The 22,459-nt window shown below is 37.8% G+C and overlaps 1 long non-coding RNA gene across 1 annotated transcript; it reads left to right on the top strand.

The window, feature by feature from the left end:
- The first annotated feature begins 14,665 nt into the window (after positions 1–14,665).
- On the top strand, positions 14,666–21,773 carry LOC105442009. Its single transcript, XR_972268.2, has 4 exons — positions 14,666–14,752; positions 19,005–19,103; positions 19,491–19,601; positions 21,685–21,773. It is a non-coding gene; the product is annotated as an uncharacterized LOC105442009 (long non-coding RNA).
- Positions 21,774–22,459: the final 686 nt, after the last annotated feature.

Raw genomic sequence — 22,459 nt, 5'->3', positions numbered from 1 at the left:
TGCTAAAAATTAAAAAAAATCTCTTCTTTTAGACTTGCAAATCATATGGGGTCATGAATTTGGTTCAAATGAACGTATTGGAAGCATACGCGATCCTACAATATTCAATGATCGTTGTCGCGGTAGAAATCGAGTCTAAAGTGATGAAATTGTAAATAATAAACTCTTTATGCCCTTAGCACCCCCTTAAGACTGATATTACTCGAGCTTTAAAACAGTGTTTCTTGACTACAATCGACCGATCTGCTATTCCCGTTTTGGAAATTATATATCAGAACTGCATATTCTGAGATTTTCATGATCGTAGCTACCATGGAATGGCCTTACGCGCTATTTGAAATTTGTGAACATTAATTTCTCGAAAGCAGAAGTGTTTTGGGGCTAAATATTCTAGTGCTTATAATACATCCACAGGGGCATCCAAATATATCAAAATGTTAAAGAGTTAATATCCATCCAATTTTCAAAATTTCCCAAAACTTTGCATCACCTTTTAAATTCATATGGCAAGCCATAATATTTGTCAACTTATGTTTCTTAATCGCATTCTAACTATTGCGATACCATTATTCGTTGAATGAAATAATACGTATCGAGGCACTTCACAAAGACGCAAGGATTACATGTGTTCCAGTACTACAGTAGGCTAATGAAATGCCATGGAGAAGAGGAGTATAGTATGCAAGTTTAAAATTATCCCTATCCACAACTGAAAGGAATATAATATCATTGGAATATAAAACAGATGTGATGTTTTTCAATAGATGGATTAGATCGAAGTTTGACATACAGTCGCTATCTCGAAAAGAATCCAACTGGGTAACTGTTGTTTTTGTCAGAAAATGAACGTCTTCATAAGTTCCTACCTCATCGCTTTCGAAAATGTGAATACACACATATGCCTACTGATGTATGGATGTATGTCCATCTTTGAATTACTGTGCTGTCTTAAATTGACGTTAGTATAGCTATGAAATAATTAAGAAAACAACAACATCAGCGTCGGGATTCGATATCGGGGGCGGGGCACATGAGAGAAACATATGCTTCAGTTGTTAGAGACGCAAAAATACCCATCCTATAAAATTTGGTTAAAAAGATCCGTCATCCGTTAACAAAAAAAAAGTTACAACAAATCTTTGTCATGATCACAATAATCGTCGAAAATTCGTGACTTTGTAAAAACTGTTGGATTTACAGGATAAAACTTCTCTCCGTCGTCATCCTTTTTAATAGCGTCATTTTTTCCAACACGTGGATTTAATTCATATGCGTATGTATGCGTGAGGGGGTGTGTGTGTGTGTGTTCTTTTAAAAGCCCTCCGTACACAAAAGATATCGTTACCTGTCCAAATACCATCCAGAGAATAACATTCCGACCAAATTACTCAACTTGATCTGAACAATAAAAGTTTATATTGTTGCAGTTGTGGCTGTTTTGTTGTATCGTCTTTGCAAACCACATCAAATTCCGAGTCACCACTACTGAAGGAAGCGGTGTGATACCTCGATGTGCATGCCTATAGTTTATATCATTTAAACTGTATGCATGATCTCTACCTGGCTAAGAAACCTCACATTTTTTAGAACTGTGTTTATTTCTGTCAGTTTTTTCAAGCTATTTTTGTCTTCACCATTGCCCATTTGAAAAAAGGAAACTGCTTGCATTCTTCAGACGTTAAATACTGTTCAACAAAACTATAAAAGTCAAGCACAAGTAGCGATAGGGGAATGACTGAATGAGTATGAAGTCATGGTTCGGTTGGGGTGGTACAGCTCTGAAAAAAGTTATTACAAGTACAAACAAGGAAAAAAAGGATAAAGAAAAAAATAAACAGAGGACGAAGAAGAAAAGAGGTGTCATAGTAGAGTGGTCTAATCAGTCGACTGGGAATGAAACGGTTGTGGGATTGATTCCCGTCACCCTTGAACGAGGTATTTTATCTGCATTGCTCCTCTCCACCAATGTATGGGTACCCGGTAGGTTGCGAACGCCAGTGTGGTTGGATTGTAACTGGTGCTCGCCTGTAAAAGGGCGACTGGCTGGAATGCTTTCCAAGGGAGGGGAGAGTTTGCATTCTATAAAATGCATAAGACAGTGCACAATAATAATACATATATGTTGACTGCTATTATAGAGACATAGCTGTTTCCTCGGCGCGCCCCCGCGAATGTCCCCGACAACCAGTATAAAAACAGCCATGCCTCGAATATTAAAGAAACACAAATTCTTGCCTCGTTATCTTTTTCTTGAGTAAAGGTTAGTTAAAACATCACAGATGATCTGAGACACTGTTTATCTTCGCTTGAAAGTTGCCTGAATTTTAAGGTCAGTCGGGAATTACAACACACACAAACACACACTGAAAGGTATCCGCGCTCGCACAAAGAAACTTTTTACACGTAAACCAATGGGAATCTCAGCAAAATTTAACTGTGCGGTATGTTAGCCGGAGCAACAGGCATCTTTGTCATTAAATTTTGCCCGCTACCTGAGGCAACGGGCCTTTTTGTTTTTTGGTCGGGTACGTTATAACTGTTAAAGCGCTTTGTTATTAAAAGTTATGTTATTAGTGATACTACTACTACTACTAAATACTAATACTACCACTACTACTACTACTACTACTACTACTTCTACTACTACTACTAGTCCTACTACTATAATGATAGTAATAATAATGATAATATGATAACAATAATAATAGTATGAAGAAGAAGGCGATGATGATGATGATGATGATGATGATTGAGAGGAGGGGGAAGAAGAAAATAGGTCATCATACTTTGAGTGACACTGGGGCGGGCACAAGACTGAACAAATGGAGAAAAGGTTTTTTTATGTGCAAGGTAATTTATTTTTGGTGACTCATATGAAGAAATCGTACCACTGCCCCCATAATGTCGCCCCTAAGTTTCGCTGCAGCCAGTAGGCATACCAGACTACTCATGTATACGCAGGGATAACAATGTATATAGAATCACCGAGATTCACAAGCTATTATGGGCAGCTTATATATATATATATATATATATATGTATATATATATATATATATATATAGAGTGTTTGTGTAAAGTGCTTTATTTACATCAGAATCCTACTCAGAGCTGGAGTAGGCTGGGAAAAAATACACGTATTATGCAAAGGCTTTTACATCAATGGCATATTTTTCTTATTTGTGAGTACAAACAATTCGGGCTTTAATAACCAATACTACGCAGATGAGGAGAATAATTATATAAGTACCTCTTTTTCTTAATTTAACCAAAGTGCAAAGTGATACATTTTACAGTTTTATTGTCCTTTGTTCAGTAATATAAAACACAACAACAACAGAAACAAATACACAGCACAGCACAGCACAGCATAACACAGCACAACACAACACAATCAAACAAAACAAGGACCTCTCTGATAAGACTCGAGAGCATCCAACAATAGGGGGTGTAATATAACATTCTTCGGACCGCTGAAGGGGTCATTTTCCCTAGTGGTTAAAACAAAATATGGGTTTATTTTTTTTCTCTCTCGACTCTCGAGAGAGCAAAAATAACAAATTTTACGGGGGAAAATTATATTTAATAAAAACAAATTGAACCTCCCAGATGGAATTATGTCTTTTAAATATATTACATTCTACATGGATATGAGGCTATTGTATGAAGAAAAAAGATTTTCATCTCATGGTAGGGTTCAGGGACACACTATACTTTATTCCTTTCATCGTCTCCTTGATCGTCCTGCAACGCACCCGACTTTCCATGACACTAGTTAAACACGGTAGTGTGAAACATAATTAAGAGATTGACATTGAAAGAGAAAATTGACATTGCCTATTGACGGATAATGAATGATGACTTATTCATTGTTTACAAGAATGTGGAGGTTACATTGACATCAATAGCCTTGTCCACACGATGGCAATTTTTGTCGGCGTAAGTGTCGTGTTTAGAGCTAGTCGAAATCAGGCGCGGATCAAGGGGGGCAGCGGGCCCTGCCCCCCCCCCCCCCCCCCCCGCAAAAAAGAGAGAGAGAGAGAGAGAGAGAGAGAGAAAGAGAGAAGGGAAAGGGAAAGAGGAGAGAAAGGGGAAAAAAGAAGAGGGAAAAAAAAGAAAAGGGGGGAAAAGAAGGAGATTGGAAAACCGAAATGCCCTTGCTTCTCAGCTGTTACTTCCCCCCCCTACCGTTAACAAATAAGAGAGAAGGAAGGAAAGGGAAAAAAAAAAAAAAGAGGAGATAAAGGGAAGGAAAAAAGAGGAGGAAGATAAGAAAAAGGAAGATATCAGTTGTAATTTTCCCGCCAACAAGTTGCCCTTGCCTCCCCTCCACCAACCTGCCCCCAAAAAGGGGGAGGAAGGGAAAGGGAAAGAGGAGAGCTAAAAGGGAACAAAAACAGGAAGAAGAAAAGAAAATGGTGAAAAGGGGAACAGTTGCGATTAATCCCGCCAAAAACTTGTGGATCGGAGGGGGGGGGCGAAAGGCCCTTGCTCCCCCTCCATCAAACTTAAAACGGAGAGAAGGAAGGGAAGGGAAAGTAAAAAAGGAGAGAAAGGGAAAGGAAAAGAGAGAAAAAAGAAAGGTAGGGGGGATCAGTTGCGATTTTCCTCTCCAACAAGGTGTAGATCGGGGAGGGGGGCATTGGCGTACTGATAGGGAATTAGGGGGGGGGAGACATATGCACCCAAATATAATTCATACGTGGTTTATTTCTAATTCGATACCGGTGATTTACAAATGTTGCTGAAATGACATAATTTTCCGAAATTTTTCCTCAATCTTTAGTAAATTATCCTTTTCTATGCGCTTCTCAAAAAATGGCAAATTCCTAAAGAAAGAAAGGAAAGAAAATAACCTGCCTTTCTCACAAAATAACGAGGTGTCAAAATATGTTCATCTGACCGTAATTAAATGCCTAAAACCCCTGAGCTTCCGGGGCTCCGCCCCCTCGAACCCGCCAGGGGCCCTACGGCGGTTACCAGGATGCTTGTCTGACCGTTATAAAATGCCTGAAACCCCTGAGTTTCTGTGGGGTCCGCCCTTCGGACCCCACACCCATTTTTGTCCTGCCAGTATCCCAAATAAGGTATCGAAATATGCTCAGCTGACCGTAATTTATTGCTCGAAACCACTAAGCTTCCGGGGGCTCCGCCCCCTGGAACCCCACGCCAATACGTGAACTGCCAGTGTCACAAATAACTTATACAAATATGCTCATCTGACGGTAATTTAATGTTTAAAACCCCTGAGCTTCTGTGGGCTACGCCCCTTGGACCCCACACCTATTTGTGTCCTGCTAGTGTCACAAATAAGGTATCAAAATATCCTCATCTGACCGTAATTTATTGCCCCAAACTCCTAAGCTTCAGGGGGCTCCGCCCCTGGAACCCAACGCCAATTCGTGACCTGCCAGTGTCACAAATAAGGTATACAAATTTATACTCATCTGACAATAATCAAATGTATAAAGTCCTTGAGCTGCCAAAGCTCCGCCCCCTGGACCCAACACCAATTTGTGCCATGCCAGTGTCAAAAATAAGGTATAAAATATGCTCATCTGACGATAATTCAATGTATAAAACCCCTGTGATTCTGAGGGCTCCGCCCCCTGGAACCAACACCAATTTGTGTCCTGCCAGTGTCTCAAATATGGTATCAAAATATGCTCATCTGAACTTACTGTATTGCCCGAAACCCTGAGCTTTCGTGGGCTTGGCCCCCTGGCCCCTACGTCAATTCGTGACCTGCCAGTGTCACAAATAAGGTATCAAAATATGCTCATCTGATAGTTATCAAATGCCTATACCCCCTGAGCTCCTGGGGGCTCCAACCCTTGACCCCCGCCGAGAAACGTTCAGCGGGGCATGCATGTAAAAGTGTCTACCCCCCAAACGTTTTTGCCACTGCCGGTGTCACCATTACAGTGGCGGATCCAGGGGGGGGGGGGGGCGGGGGGCCCGGGCCCCCTCCCCCCCTTGAGAAAAAAAACCATGCAAAATCACGCGATTTTTACCTTTTTGGGGGGTTGGGGCCCCCTCCCCCTGGCGCTCAAGGGGGGGGGGGTGCAAATTTTAACATTTTCGAGGACCAAAAAAAAATTGTGCTCACTACCCCCCCCCCCCCCCCCCCCCCCCCCCCCAACTGAGCGACTTTTCGGCTGGCTGAGTCGTTGCGATTTTTTGTGGACTCCACAAAAAAAAAAAAAAAATGTCCGCTCACCCCCCCCCCCCCCCCCCCCCCCCCCCCCCCCCCCCCCCACTGAGCGACTTTTCGGCCGGCGCGATTTTCAAATTTTCGGGAGAAAAAAAAAAAAAAAGTTTGGCCCCCTCCCCTAAGAAATCCTGGATCCGCGCCTGCACCATTAAGTACCAATATTTGGCTCGCATAATTTCAAATTTGGGCCCCCCTAAGAAATCCTGGATTCGCGCCTGGTCGACATAAATATGGCGAGGCCGGCGTAAAGGTCAGCGTAGTGATCGTCTGAACGACAGTCGTGTTAGCTACGACGACCTTTTTTTCGACCCGATTTATTCCTGGATGTATCCAGGAGTAACGCGCTAACACGACAAAAGGGAGCGTATTTAAAGTTGACCGTATGGATGCTCTCACTTGACACACGGAATATATGTGACCTTTCACGAGGGTTGTTTGTTTACAATCGAAAAATGAAAATTAGATTCCACACAGTTTAGATGTTGTTGTTGTTGTTGTTGTTGGGTTTATTGGCGCTATCCATCGATTTCGATGATTACCGCCAGGCTGGATGTGAGAAGGCGTCTTGCTCTTACTTCGATTCGATGCAGAAGCTGGGAAGAGGTTGACTAGTGAGGACGCCATAACTTCCAGGGGCGAATCCAGGGGGCGTGTGGGCGCACGCCCGCACCCCTTCTACCTTAAAAACAAAAATGTTCAGTTTACTCATTCAGAAATGACTCAGAACGTACCATAGAGCATCTTAAGATTCAATATTTTCCGGGGCCCCACACCGTTAAGGCTCCGCGCTTGCAATTTCGTACATTTCAATCCCCCCCTTGGAAAATCCTGGATCCGCCCCTGACTTCTGGAAGTTACACTGAGTAAGACTAGGTCGGTGAAAGGCCGTGTTAACTTAATCATGGCAAGTTGATCCGAGTGGTATTATGTATGGGATACGCTGCTGCAGGGAATATCTAACGCCGACTAGAAAGCCCCCGTTTGAACATGACTACTGTTAACACGAGCAGTGGCGGATCCAGGGGGCCCCTCCCCTGGAAAAAAACACGTTAATTTAACCTTGTTTGGGAGATGGGCCCCCTGGATCCGCCACTGAACACGAGCAAAGGAATTCATGAACTGTGTGTTTTAAGCTGCTTACAAGTGTTCCATCGCTCTTCTCCTTCTGCTTTTCCTACTGCACCACAGCTCCTTTCCTCCTTCTCCTAACCCAGCTCCTCCTCCCCTCTTCCTCCTTCTGCTACCCTTGCTTCTATCGATGTTGCTTGCTGCTGCTACAGCCTGCTACTACCGCTATTACCGCTACTACCGCTACTACCGCTACTACCGCAACCAACACCACCACCACTACTGCTGATGCCGCTTCTACAACTACGAATGTTTTTTCTACTACTACTACTACTACTACTACTACTACTACTACTACTACTACTACTACCACTATTACTACTACTACTACTACTACTACTACTACTACTATACTATTACTGCTACTGCTACTTCTACTACTACTACTACTACTACTACTACTACTACTACTACTACTACTATAACTAATACTACTACTACTACTACTACTACTACTACTACTACTACTACTACTATATAATACTAATACTACTACTATACCACTACTTCTATTACTATTTACACCACTACTGTACAACTATCCAGCATTACATAGGCAGTACTACACTCTCTAAAGAAATGCACAGCCAAAAAGAGTAGTGGATTTTGCAACTTTTCACTTCTGACCTTGCCCCTTATTTTGATATTATGCATTTTCGTTCAAATCGTCCACCATTTAATCGAAGAATAAACACATTTTCTATTGATATTAAGCATAGCGATGATTATGCCATAACAAAAGATATATAATCAATCATACATGAGTTTCCAACCTTTTAAGGGGCTTCAAGAAATACCAGATAATTAAAGGAGTTTGAGTCATTTAATTCACACGTATCTTTCCATAGTCGTCATTTTTGTAGACAAATCTAAACATTTCCTGTTGTCTTCATTTTAATATTACTGAGACATGTTCGAAAAGGCTTCTAAGGGCAAACTAAACGTTCCGCACGTAATTATCCGCTGTCTAATTTATTTTATATTAAAGGATTGTTTAATGAACGTGATGAATATACAAGTCGATCAATTCATTTGCAAAATATGTGTGTTATAAGAGCAATTAGGATTTTATTGCTATACAAATGTTTATTGTTCCGGTCAATGAATTATCACAAAACTCTACACAACACAATAATTCAGGCAAATACTTTATTGGTCTTTGACTAGACGATGAAAGAGGAACCCTATGTCCTGCCCCGAAAAGGAAATATCCAATTATACCGGTGAAGGAAAAAATAGAATATTTGATTTAGTCTAAGGCGGGTCAAAGTCATATCTTTGAGCTATTGTTCACTTGGTTGAGCATCATACTTCATGGCACCAGACCTATTCCAGTTAATAATAATCATAACATTGTGCAGATCGTACCGACAAAACATAATATTATGAATGCAACTATCGTTATCATTTTCCTCACCATTATCGTTATATCGTTATTATAGTATATTAGTTATTGTTAATGTGCTTTCGGGCTTCTAGTTATGGATAAGAGAGAAACAAATTCAGCGCTGCCTACCCCTATTTTGCTTGATAATAGCCCTGTAATTGCGTGGTGTTCTTTGAAAATATACCGTAGCAGTTTTTATGTAACTGCGCGGGTAGTAAATCTGTTGTCGTTGCTATTGTTGTTGTTGTTTACAATGCAGTACATATTTGGTAACTATAGAGTGATCAGTTTCTATTTGTATCTTTTAAAAACGTTTGTGTTTCTGTTACAGGTCTGTTCCGTCTGAGAGGTGATGTGTGGTCTTTAATTCTTTTAGCCTGGACCTGGCTTCTAGACAGCGCACCGTCAACATGACTGGAGAGCTGAAATGGAGATACTGCTCTAGCGTCTTGATGATCGTCATGGTGTTGTTGGTGAAATGCATCCATGGAAGCAGGGATGGGCAGCTCTCATCGTACCTCAGAGAAGTTTTCCTAGATGAATCAGGCATTGCGCTCAACCAGATGGTGGTCAGCAATGAAAGTGGAACAGACTATGTCTACATTGGAGGAGTCTCAACACTTTATCAGCTTGACTTGAATTTGGTCCTACTGCATCAGGAGAGCACAGTTCCAAATGATACAACAGCATGTGAGAACCCAGAATGCCTGTATGATACCAAGATCCTGGAGGTAGCGCCGGCGCCCATCGGTAAACTCGTTCAGTGCGGTGGACCAGAAGGCAAATGCGAAATTAGGAATTTGATGACTATTGCAAGAGAATTTGGATATGTCAATATTTCGTTAGTAAATGAGGGTATGTCTGTAGGAGTTCTTGAAATCACAGAGTCCCAGCCCCTAGAGATATTCATATATGTTGCCACATCAATTGATTCTAACAATCCTGGACGTGTTCATTCACCAATCACACAATTTGAAGTAATACAGCAACTAAATATTTTGGTTCCAATCAGAATCGAAAACATTAGAGAAATAGCAGCAATCGATTCTACAGTGGAATATATTCAAGCAATTCCGTGGACGATTTACAACTTCTTCATTGTACACAGTGGATCAGAGCATAGACGGCTGGGTAGACTCTGTTCTGAAAATCTTCAAGATGGTCTAAACGCTTACTCCGAAATCATTTTATCTTGTCAGTCGTACAGTATCCTACAATCAGCATACATCGATTCCAATGATGTGCTGTATGGGGTTTTCACAGATGGAACTCATTCGGCGCTGTGTTCCTACGCCATGACTGACATACAGGAGAGGTTCGTTGATACTACATGTGGCTGTGTGATAAGCGATGATCCAAGCTGTAGTGGAACAGCAATATCCTACCTGACGACGGATGCAATCTGTTCCCCAAGTCCCAACGTTAGTATACATCCATATTATACAAAAATCCAAAAATCAATTATAGCTCTCTTACCATGAAAAACTCATCGCTTTGATTATTATCATTAGAAAGAACGTTCATTGTCTTCAAAATAATACCATGGGGTGAACAGTACATCAGAATAACGGGCAAGATCAAAAGTAACAAGTTGTGAAATGAACTGGTTAGCACTTAATATTGTTAGGCAGAAGACTCTCCTTTCTTTGACAAATTGAACTGTGATTTTTGTATTAAAAGAGAATGGCGCTATATCAGGCAAGATTCACTACTGTTTGGTCATTAATTGTTTGAAACATAATGCTTTTGTTAACAACTGCTGAAAAGGCTCGGGCAATCGAGCAATTTGAATGCACAGTTAAACAAGAGCAGCGCATTTTGCGACTTAAATTTGTTGACCTTGCCCCTTCTTTTTATTATACTGTAGTCCATGCCTACATGTTACACACTTAATGCATAATCGATATGAATAAGCTGATTGGTAAGCTTGCAGCCCTGAGTTTAATATAAAAGGGAAGGAGTGACTGGTCATTAAGAAAGAAAGGAAAAGAGGATATATATATATATATATATATATATATATGTATGTGTATATGTATATATATATATATATATATATATATATATATATATATATATATACATATATATATATATATATATATAATAATGATAATAATAATAATAATAATGTCAAAGAATATTAATAATGATATTGTATACTAGCAGCTGGCATTGTTACCACTTACCCATTTTTGTATCCTTTCAGAAGGATGTGGTAAAAAGGAAATATACTAGAAAATAGCAACAATTGCTATACTAAGTTAATATTTCAAGAAAGTAAAAGAAAAGCACCTGTTGTTTAGCTTGTATGTGTAATCTTTACAAAAAGAAAAATAATAGTCTTAGATTTTCGTAATCATGTTATTTTGCGTCTCTAGTATTCGATTTCAAGTGGATTTAGCACCTTGAAAATCTGTTATATTATTCTTATTGATCGTGACATTTAGTTCTTATACCACTATACTAGGATCTCGGTATGTTTTAAGAGGGCTTTATGTACAGAGTCTTTGTCTCAGATCCAAAATGATCAAAACATATATAGTTTGAAAAATCATTACAGAATAAATATAAACGGAAATTTTGTTCAACTGACCACCCCAACCCCAATTCATTCTGAAGTTCAATTATCATTCATTGATAGACTAACCAGTCGAGGGAATCTATTGAGGCAAACTATCAGTGCGGGGATGACAATCAAATGCTGGAATTCAGTTATGCACAGGCTACTAGCTCCTTGGAGGGAAACCTACTTGGAGAAGCTCTACCGGGGGAAGATTCATCCATCGTCACATTACAGAAAGAAAATACAACTGTTGCCTTGGTTACCACTACATCAACTTCAAATACTACTCTCAGCAAGGTAGTATATATCATTTTATTTGTTTGACTACATAGATAAGTATTTTAATTGAAAACATGATTACATAATAGTAGATAATACAATTAGTAAAAATGTTGAAATGTTACGATTTTATGTTAAGAAAATTGAAAGTAGATAGATGCTTAACATCTCCTATACATACTATATGTGATATGTAGAACAACATAATCATAAACAAAAATAACTTGCATAATAAGAATACTAGTCTAAGCTTTTCGTAATGCACGATTATATAAATAATAATCTTTTTGTGAGAATGAAGGAGGAGGGGGGGGGGGGGGGTAGGGTAATTCCAAAATTGTTTGATGTAAATGTGGATGAACCTATGCAAGAAATTGCACCTGTTATTGTAATTTCAACTGTATATGAATGAATACGACCATTAACCAAGTTAAAAGAGTTATTTATTGATTTATCTTTTTATCGCGGTTACATATATTTTAGATCCATGTATTTCCTGATCATACTGGAAGATTATACGAAACCGTGGACTTGGAAGTGATAGGGAGTGTGCTGACTGACGTATACATCAACCAAGAAACAGAAGAACTCTTCACTCTTACCACGAAGGAGGTATAATATGCTTTATTCACATGAATCTTGATTGGGTTACTCTTTTGTTTTTACCGAACGTTCGGTTTTTGTCAAGATTCATAATGATGATGATGATAATAATGATGATAGTAATAATAATAATTAGTAATAGTAATATTAACACTTATAACAAGAACAAAAACAAATATGATGATAATGATAATAATAATTATAATGATGATCAAATGATGAGAATAATAATAATAATGACAATACTACTACTAATAATAATTGTATTTCTAATAATAATACTAACAATGATTTGTTTCCAAATAAAATCACTGATTATCATCTTCTCATTAAATTTCAGGTACTGAAACTGGCTGTCGTCAATTGTAGCCAATACAAGACATTTGCTGGTTGCATTGGTCTAAACCACGATGGTGGGGATCCCTTCTGTGGCTGGTGTACATTAGAGCAAAGGTAAGTGCAATGTTCGTGTATTATTTTATAAAAACAATCCCTCCAACGTAGAAGTTCCAGCGATTGGAAATGCAGAACTCCAGTGAGAATAATTACTAAATTATAGTATAGTTCAGAGTGAAACAAAAAATAAATATAAAGGCATAAATCGCAATCAATTTTCTCTATGATTATGGAAAAATGGAAAGATATAATGATACATAAATATAAAACACTGTTTCACTGACTTTTTTCCTTCTTTCTTGTTCACTTTAATCAAAGGAAGCACTATGAGAGGAGGGGTGGGGGCTGTTTGATTTTGAACTTTTCAAATATAACATTAGAACATCTTGCATTGACTTAAATACACAAACTCTATCAAATTTTGTTGGTATATTTCTTTTCTGCCATACAGCTGCAATAGGATGAATGAGTGTACAAGTAACGGCTCTGAATGGTGGCAATACCACCAAATATGTACTACTAATAATGATGAAGCGACTTGTCTGGAAATAGACGACCCTTCTGAAGGCATAGGTAAGTGTACTGTCGTATTTGAATACCAGGGGGAGCAAAAAGATGTATCTCGCTCTTCAGTACCAGCATAATCGAGGGGATCAAGTGGTAGGGGGAGGGGGAGGGTTGGGTGTGTGGGGGAGGGGTGGGGGTTGGGGTGGTGTGGGGGATGATATGACATTATGTCTACCACTGATTTATTATGCCCCCATACTGGAAGCCACACTCGACCTCTACGCGTACGCTGACACAATTTTTTAAAGGAATAACTTGGCTTAAAGTGTACGGCCTAAGGTCCTTGGCCATCAGATCTGTTAATTGTTAGTAAGGACAGAGCACTTTTTTTTTAAATCGTGACTTAAATCCATTACATAAAAATCAATTTCATGATCCCTTTCGTTAAATGAAAAAACTTTTACAAATCATGAATATATCGGATATCCATAAATGACACGTGGACATATGGGATTACCTTCTAACTATTAGTTTTTCCTCATGTGACCTTAATAATATCCTATTTGTTTTGTTTTTGTTTTCAAACGTTAAGAATGCTTGGTGCCAGCTTTCCCAGCCGAGTTACTTACGCCGATGAGTGAATGTCTGCCTGGAAGTGTAATTACGTCTAATACGGTTTGCAGTTATACGTGTGAAGCTGGATACAGACTGATCGGAGATGATTTTTTTTTCTGCAGCATATATACTCCAGTATTCGTACTCCCATCTTGTGAAGGTAAGGCTATGCCAATCATGATATGGTCTCGTAGATTTGAAGAGATATACCACTCTAAAAATATTGGGCAAAAAACTGCCCAATTTTAACCCAACATGAGGGCGATTATGTGGGTAAGTTAAAGATTTTGCATAATCTACCCAGTGTTGGATAAAACGAAAATAGCCAACTTTTAATCAACACAAATTTACCCAATCAGAAATTCACCCAATTCTCACCATAATGTGCAGCATAAGTTACACACTAGTTGGGAAAATAAGTTGCACAAAATATTATATGCATAAGGAGATTAGTGCTGCGGTGTGACTCGAACCTTGGACCTCGTATTCCATAGTTCTGTGGCATATCCAATCGACCAAGACACCTCTAGTACAAAAATACAACCCTATTGTTGGATAATAATGTTGCCCGACGTACGTTTGCCCAGTAAAATCTGCCCAACTTATTTTGAACAATTAATTGGGTAAATACATGTAGTAAATGGTTGGAGAAAATAACCCAAATGTTGGACAAAAATGGCCCAGCTCTAATGTGCCCAATAATATTACCCGATTATTTCATTGGTAACTACATGGTTGGTAGAAAATAACCAAATTACATTTCAAGATTGTTATTGTAACTTATTCCTCCCCCTTTCTCCTGAGATATCAATATAAACGGGGAAAATATCTACCTACTTTCTAATTTGACAATGTTAAGTACGCCATTCAAAAATTCTAAGCTTTTGGAACGGCTCGGTCGAGAACGACGAACGTAAAGACCGTTCTCAATTTTAGGATATTTTCTTTCCTCTCTGTAGTTGACTGTTTTGGTGCCAACCCATGTTTGAACGGAGAGACCTGTGATACCGATGCATGTACATGCGTTGTGGGATTAAATGGAGCTTTGTGTAATACAGGTATGAAAAATGGATAGTATCATTTTCAATTTCGATTTCCAACAAAAGATTACGAATCAATTATAAACACTTATAGCAAATGTAGAAATACATATTAGAAACAAAGGGGTCCACTAAAAACAATGCTTGTACGTGTGAACACCTCAAATGATACTTAAGAATAATGAGTAATTGAATTGACAAGTCCATAACTACAAAAGGAACTACAAAATAGGGGAAAAGGGGGATGCCAACAGAGACGAAAACGGGACAAGACAGTACTTTTTATGACAAGGAAAGAAGAACACGGTCATAATACAAAGAGTAGACAATGCCAAAAAAGAAGTGAGAGATCTGGGGTACAGAAAATAATATAAAATAAAATGTTTTTACCTCAAACAAATTATCCAACAATATGCCAATTCTTCTTTAGGTCCGTTTGTTTGATTTTATTCTATAGGAAATGCAGTGAGCATGCGTATTCTTATCATTCAATTATTGTAAGTTACCACGCATTTTTGTAACGTTCATACATCAAAACAGAAAACAGAAAGAAGATAACCATACAGAAATTAAAAAAAATAGAGAAAAAGTAGCAAACCGTATTAATCATCAACCCTATATAATAACTAACTAAAGTTCCATTCTGTTATTTTATAATCGTTTAGATGAACTCTATGTCGGATGCTTCGTAGATCTTGGTGGAAACCGGGTCCTACCAGATAACGTATTGACATCTGATTACATGACAATCGAGCTATGCATTGAACACTGCAAAAGATCAAATGAATTTGCTTACGCTGGAGTAGAGTTTGCGACTTATTGCTTCTGTGGGGTCGCTGGTACAAACTACAGTCGACTTGGACAGGTAGAAGACAGTGACTGTAGCTACACATGTGCGGGTGATAACACTACAATATGTGGGGGCTTTAGCAGAATCTCTATTTATAACCGTAAGTACAAGTATGTTCAGGAATGACTTTCCAGTATCACCCCCAAAGTATCGGTTTTACGCTAACGGGGAAAATTGGGTCCTCAAGGGACATTGCCCACGGTATGCCTATGCAAACGGTGCTATTCTATTAAATATCATTCTTTGCGGGCAACGTTGATAAAATAAAAACAATAGGTCCTAAACGGTTTTAGAATAACAAAAAGTGCTTATTGTGCAAGTAAAAATAGCTCCTTCACCAACTAGTTCTGACGCAGTGTAACCCCAACCAGCTGCCTCTTATACTGTACCAGCAAAAAAAAAGCTGCTGTCACAGTGAAAGGAAGCTGGTTTCATAAGCAGATGACACTGAGGAAGAAGGAGTTTTGATAACCAGAGGTCCTGCATAGTTGCTGTCGGTATTGAGCTGGTCGTCTTCCAGATGATCGTAATACTGGGTAGATGTAGGGTGGTTCAGGAGGAATGGCAATCAATCCATGCAAGATAAGATATAGCATGGTATCTTTCAGGTGAGCTCTTCTTTTGGGGAGAGACTGCCATTTTAGCAAGTGGAGCATTTCGGTTACAATGTGTCTTGGGTGATAGTCTCTTAGAGTGAACCGAGCAGCTCGCCTCCGAATCATTACGAGTTTTCGAATTTGGTCTTGGCAGTGAGGGTCCCAAGCTGTTGAGGCATAGTCAAGGATGGGACGTGCACATGTCATGAACGCTTGTTCCTTGATTTTCTTGGGGCAGCCATGCAGATTTCTCAGGAGGAATCCTTGTGTACTGTACTGTTGGTCTTCTTGCATGTGTTGTCTACATGTGTCTTCCAGCTTAGCTTGGAGTTGATGTGTACTCCAAGGTATTTGGCATTGTCTACTGTTGGAAGCTCAACTCCGTGGAGTAAGGTAAACGAATGAAATTTGTCACCTTGTTGGTCAATCTGAGGACTTCACACTTGCTTGGGTTGAAAGACATCTACCACTTGGTTGCCCAGTCTTGCAGGTGGTTAAGGACTTCTTGGAGTGTGTTTTCCCACAAAAGATTACAAATCAATTATAAACACTTATAGCAAATGTAGAAATAAATATTGGAAACAAAGGGATCTACTAAAAATCAATGCTTGTACAAGTGTGAACACCTCAAATAATACTTAAGAACAATGAGTACTTGAATTAAAAGGAACTACAAAATAGGGAAAAGGGGGGATGCCAACAGAGAGGAGAAAACGGGACAAGACAGTACATTACATGACAAGGGTAAAAGAACACGATCATAATACAAAGAGTAGACAATGCCCAAAAAAGAAATGAGAGATCGGGGGTACAGAAAATAATACAAAATGATGAGCTGCATGTGGGGTTGTCAAGAAGATGAGGAAAGACAAAATGAGTATTAGAAAGGAAATAAGCATGAGAAGGCACAATATAATATATCATGCATTATTAAGTAATATCGGGATTCTTCATATTTTGTCAAATAATAATTTTCTTTAAAGAATATTAATTTTTACTAAATAATGACAAGATTTAATATCATAAATCAAACCCATACTGTGACTCTTAATACATTTCATGATGTTTATTTTAACTTGTCCCCTCCCCCTCTTGAGATATCCATAAAAACGGTGAAAACGTCTACCTACTTTCTAATTTGACAATCTTAATTACACCATTCTTGAAGTTCTAAGCTTGTTGAAATGGCTTGGTCGAGAACGATGAATGTAAAGATCGTTCTCAATTTGAGGATATTTTCTTTCCTCTCTGTAGTTGACTGCTCTGGTGCCAACCCATGTCAGAACGGAGGTACCTGTGATACCGATGCATGTACATGTGCTTCGGGTTATACTGGAGCTTTGTGCGGTGTTGCTAGTAAGATCTTTTACGATTTAACTTGTACTACCTAAACATTTCAGTGTTAATTATTCGTATTAAAGTATTGTACATATATATATATATATATAAGATCTTTGGTCACTAAAGAAAACTAAGGGCTAATTGTCACACGGCAGGATTCGAGCAATTCCTTTGGGCTATGATCTTACCAATTTAGACAGATAAAATAGTTTAAACAAACCTATATTAATAAAAACTATTCTAGGAAATGTCTGATATTTTCTCTTCTCTCTGTAGTTGACTGTTCTGGGTCACTACGACTGTGACGTTTGACCAGCCTCCTATTTTATATTAAAGGTACTATGTCCCTTTTGCAGCCAACCTCAAATTTTGTAGAACTTTGCAGGAATTATGAATATGTCATGTATGTCCTATCTGTGAAATTTAAACGTTAGCAGTGTCCTCATATTCAAATTATGCAAGGAAACCAGTTTACTTGCTAGACTTTACTGTCAGACACTATTGAGTGACTGACAGGCTTTTTTTCTTCTTTGGTAATAACACACATGAAAAGAGTTGTAAAGGGTACATGAGCATTTGTCTACATCAATAACCCACTTATTGTGATGGCCAAGATTAAACCGATTGAATCTTTGCGCAGCATAAAACGTATGACCATTCGGTACAATTGTCTGAAAATCAAGACTATTACTTTTGGGCTCTATAGCCCTAAAGTCGATTTGACAACATATAGTCGTTATTTTCCCACTCGAAGACATTTTCAAGCCCCACCTTTTTTAGGGAAGTTCTAAATTAGTATTATCTTTCAAATGCAGTTGGAATTTAACTTTTTCATTTTTTTTGGCCTGCAAATGGGACATAGTACCTTTAATACTCTGAAAGTCTTTACCAGAAGTTGTTTTCTTCCTTTCAAAGAACTTCATCATTGTTTTTGGAATATCCTATTTTTGTTGTTGACAGCTGTTACAACCCATATATAAAATCATTGATATTTACAATACAAAATATGCGATAACCGAATTAAATAATGCAGATTAATATAAAATAATCATCATAAACCTGACTATAATAAACAAACAATATTATAAGGTACCGGTCAGACCAATGCTTGTACATGTGCTGCGGGATTTACTGGATCTTTGTGTGGCAGAGGTAGGAATATACACTGTAAATCATTATCACTGGCTGATCCAGTGAACCCAGATCGGCCCCGCCGCCCCTTTATGGCGGCCTACAAAAGGGGGTTGGGGCCAGAGAGAGTTAATACGGAAGAAGAGAACAGAGAAGAAAGAAAAATTTAATTTAAGACCAAAGAGAAGAAGAGAGGAAAAACAAACGGTGAAAATGTCTACCTACTTTCTAATTTGACAATCTTAAGTACAGTACACCATTCCAAAATTCTAAGCTTTTGGAACGGCGCGGTCGAGAACGATGAATGAAAAGATCGTTCTCAATGTTACGATATTTTCTTTCCTCTCTGTAGTTGACTGTTCTGGTGCCAACCCATGTCTGAACGGAGGTACCTGTGATACCGATGCATGTACATGTGCTGCGGGATTCAATGGAGCTTTGTGTAATACAGGTATGAATAATATATGGTATCGTACATTTAATGCTATCGGGATTCTTTATATTTTGTTAAATACGAATTTGCTAATAAGAATATTACTGTTTTTTCTTCTTCTTCTTCCAGATATTTCTGAGATTTTTTTTTTCTAAAGCCAACTTTTTCTAATAAATTCGAATATCAAAACGACAAATACATTTTTTTAGTTGCTTCATTTGATTGATTTATCAATACTTGTATAAATGAGTTTTCATTCCATAACTGTTATTAGTATGCATTTAAATATCAGTTTTTACTTAATTTTCCTGTTACCTACCAAATAAAAATTGAATCTGTCAAGATGGAAAAAAAATTCTCGTCACTTAAACTCCATTCATTGTCTTTGGAATTCAATTTGCACAGATATCGATGATTGTTTTCCCGATCCGTGTTTGAATGGAGGAAACTGTACTGATGGAGTTGACGCATTTACTTGTGCTTGTGCTGGTGGCTGGATTGGGACTACATGTGAGGGTAAGCTATAAAGTCGAATCAGATTACATGCCTACATACATTTATACAGTTTTTAAGTATTGCATGCCTCCTTTCTCTCCAAAAAAAAAATAGATAAAAGGTGAACAAGGAAAGAAATGGAGAGACATCTAGTAATTGGAAAGGAAAATCTTAGAATGTTGTTTTTAACTGAGAGTCAACAAAACTAAAAGTACAGGCAAAAGAAACGAGGGTGTCTTACATTTTAAAGCCGTAATGAGAGAAAGTACACTTCTTTGGAATTCGAGTAGACACATAGAGAGCAGGAGTCCATGGTCAAAAGAGCGGCGTTTATATTGTGATTCCCACATCGATGTATCTACTAAATTGGATCTGGGAGATTTATAGGTTCTCTGTCAATTTCATCATGAATCCTCTTTCTTGCAAAACATAGTAAAATCTGACCTTTCTTGCCCTTTTACAATATTATATGAGCGGTGTCTCACTTCCTGTTTTTTTTAAAAAAAAGGTCATTTTAACTTCTTATATTGTATCATTATTTACCTTTGATATGGTCTTACCTTTACTATATATATTTGTTGTCGTATTTGATGTTATTCTCTTATTTTTTTCTCTCACTTTATTAAATATGTAAACATTTTGAATATCTATTTGTATTTTTACAAAGCAAGGCAACATGAAAGATCAGGTATTTGTTTTTTTATCGTATCTTATTTCACATTGTTAGTTTTACTTGTTTATCATTGTGCTTTCATTTTAATATGCTTTATTTATTCAATTTGTTGTCTTTTTCTTCCTACTGTTATATGTATGATTTTGTTTGGAGAATTGGTATATATATTTTTTTTTTTTGAGACAGGGCCTTATGGAAGACCAGTTTTTAATCTGAATAAATATGTGAAATAAATTCTTTAAAAAAAAATATCTTTTTTAATTCAGATATGTTTTAGGGTAAGTTATGAGTAGCATATTTTATCCCAATCATAGAGATTAAACTTTTATCTCTTAGGTGTCTTCAAACTTTGACCTTGCATAGGACATTCTTTTCATATCCCAAATGAAAAATGTTATGCTTTCCTTTCCATTTTTTCTTGCAAGGGCACATAAACGTTTATTTGGAAATGTGACACTTATCAAAGATGAAAAGAGGTAATTATGGGAAGGGGAAGGGGCACTTATAAGAAGGAAAAAGAGCATTAATTAGGAAGGAAAAGGGAAACGTGTCAAAACAAAAGGGGCATTTATAAGAGACGAAAAGAGCACTTATCAGGAGGGGAAGGGGCACTTGTCAAATAAAACGAGTATCTCTCGGAAATGAATAGGGTCATTTTAATACAAGAGATGAAAAGGGGCATTTATTAGAATAAAAATGCACTATTTTCATAGATGAAAAGGCCGGGGGCATTTATGAGAAGGTTAAGGGGCTCTTTTTAAATGGGGGCTCTTATCATAAGGAAAAGGGGCACTTATTAAAAAGGAAAGGCGGCACATGTGTAAATATAAGGTGCGCTTATCCAAGTTAAAAAGGGGGTAATTATTAAGATGAGAAGGGGCACTTTTTCGAGAGGGATTTCGAGTAGACACATGGGAAGCAGGAGTCCATGGTCATTTAAAGAGCAACGTTTATATTTTGATTCCCACAACGATCTTTTTTTAATTCAGATATGTTTTAGGATAGGTTAAGAGTATCATATTTCATCCCAATCATAGAGGTTAAACGTTTGTCTCTTAGGTGTCTTCAAACTTTGACCTTGCATAGGACATTCTTTTCTCAACCCCAATAAAAAATGTTATGCTTTCCTTTCAATTTTTTCTTGCAGGGGCACATAAACGTTTATTTGGAAATGTGATTTTAACCAGAAGAAATTTTCTATCTCAGGCTACGATTTTGAAATATATACGGATATTAGCTGAGGCATTCAATTAATTTACCTCATTTGATATAGTTGATAGTGGTTTTTATATATGAAGTGAGGTATTCCTTCACTGTCATTTTTATTTCATGTTCCTGTTATCCGCCATATAAAGATAAATCTGTCAAAATGGAAATTATTTTCTCGATACTTATAATCCATTCATTGTCTTTGGAACTCAATTTGCTCAGATACCGACGAATGTTTTGGCAATCCTTGTGTGAATGAAGGAGTTTGCATTGATGGAGACAACACCTTTACTTGTATCTGTAATGATGGCTGGACTGGGCCTACGTGTGAGGGTAAGCTGTGAAGTCGAATCAGATTACATGTCTACATAAGTAATGCAATGCATTCCTGCTCTTCTAAAATAAATAGATAAAAGGTGAACAAGGAAAGAAATAGAGAAAACATTTAGTAATTGGAGAAGAAAATCTGATGATTTTGTTCTAAATTAAGAGTCAACATAGGTAAAAGTACACGCAAAAGAAGCGAGGGTGTCTTACATTTTGGAACTGTAATGAGAGAAACCACACTTCCTTTGATTTCGAGTAGACACATGGGGAGCAGGAGTCCATGGCCATTTAAAGAGCAACGTTTATAAATTGACTCTCACAACGATCTTTTTTAATTCAGATATGTTTTAGGATAGGTTGAAAGTAGCATATTTCATCCCAATCATAGAGATTTAACGTTTGTCCCTTAGGTGTCTTCAAACTTTGACCTTGCATTTGACATTATTTTCTCATCCCAAATGAAAGAGTGTATGCTTTCCTTTCCATTTTTTCTTGCAGGGGTACATAAACCTTTATTTGGAAATGTGATTTTAACCAGAAGAAATTTTCTATCTCAGGCTACGATTTTGAAATATATACGGATATTAGCTGAGGCATTCAATTAATTTACCTCATTTGATATAGTTGATAGTGGTTTTGATATATGAAGTGAGGTATTCCTTCACTGTCA

The sequence above is a fragment of the Strongylocentrotus purpuratus genome, unplaced genomic scaffold (genome assembly GCF_000002235.5).
Source record: "Strongylocentrotus purpuratus isolate Spur 01 unplaced genomic scaffold, Spur_5.0 spur5_scaffold_3, whole genome shotgun sequence".
Classification (NCBI taxonomy): Eukaryota; Metazoa; Echinodermata; class Echinoidea; order Camarodonta; family Strongylocentrotidae; genus Strongylocentrotus; species Strongylocentrotus purpuratus.
This window is presented reverse-complemented; position numbering and strand designations above follow the sequence as displayed.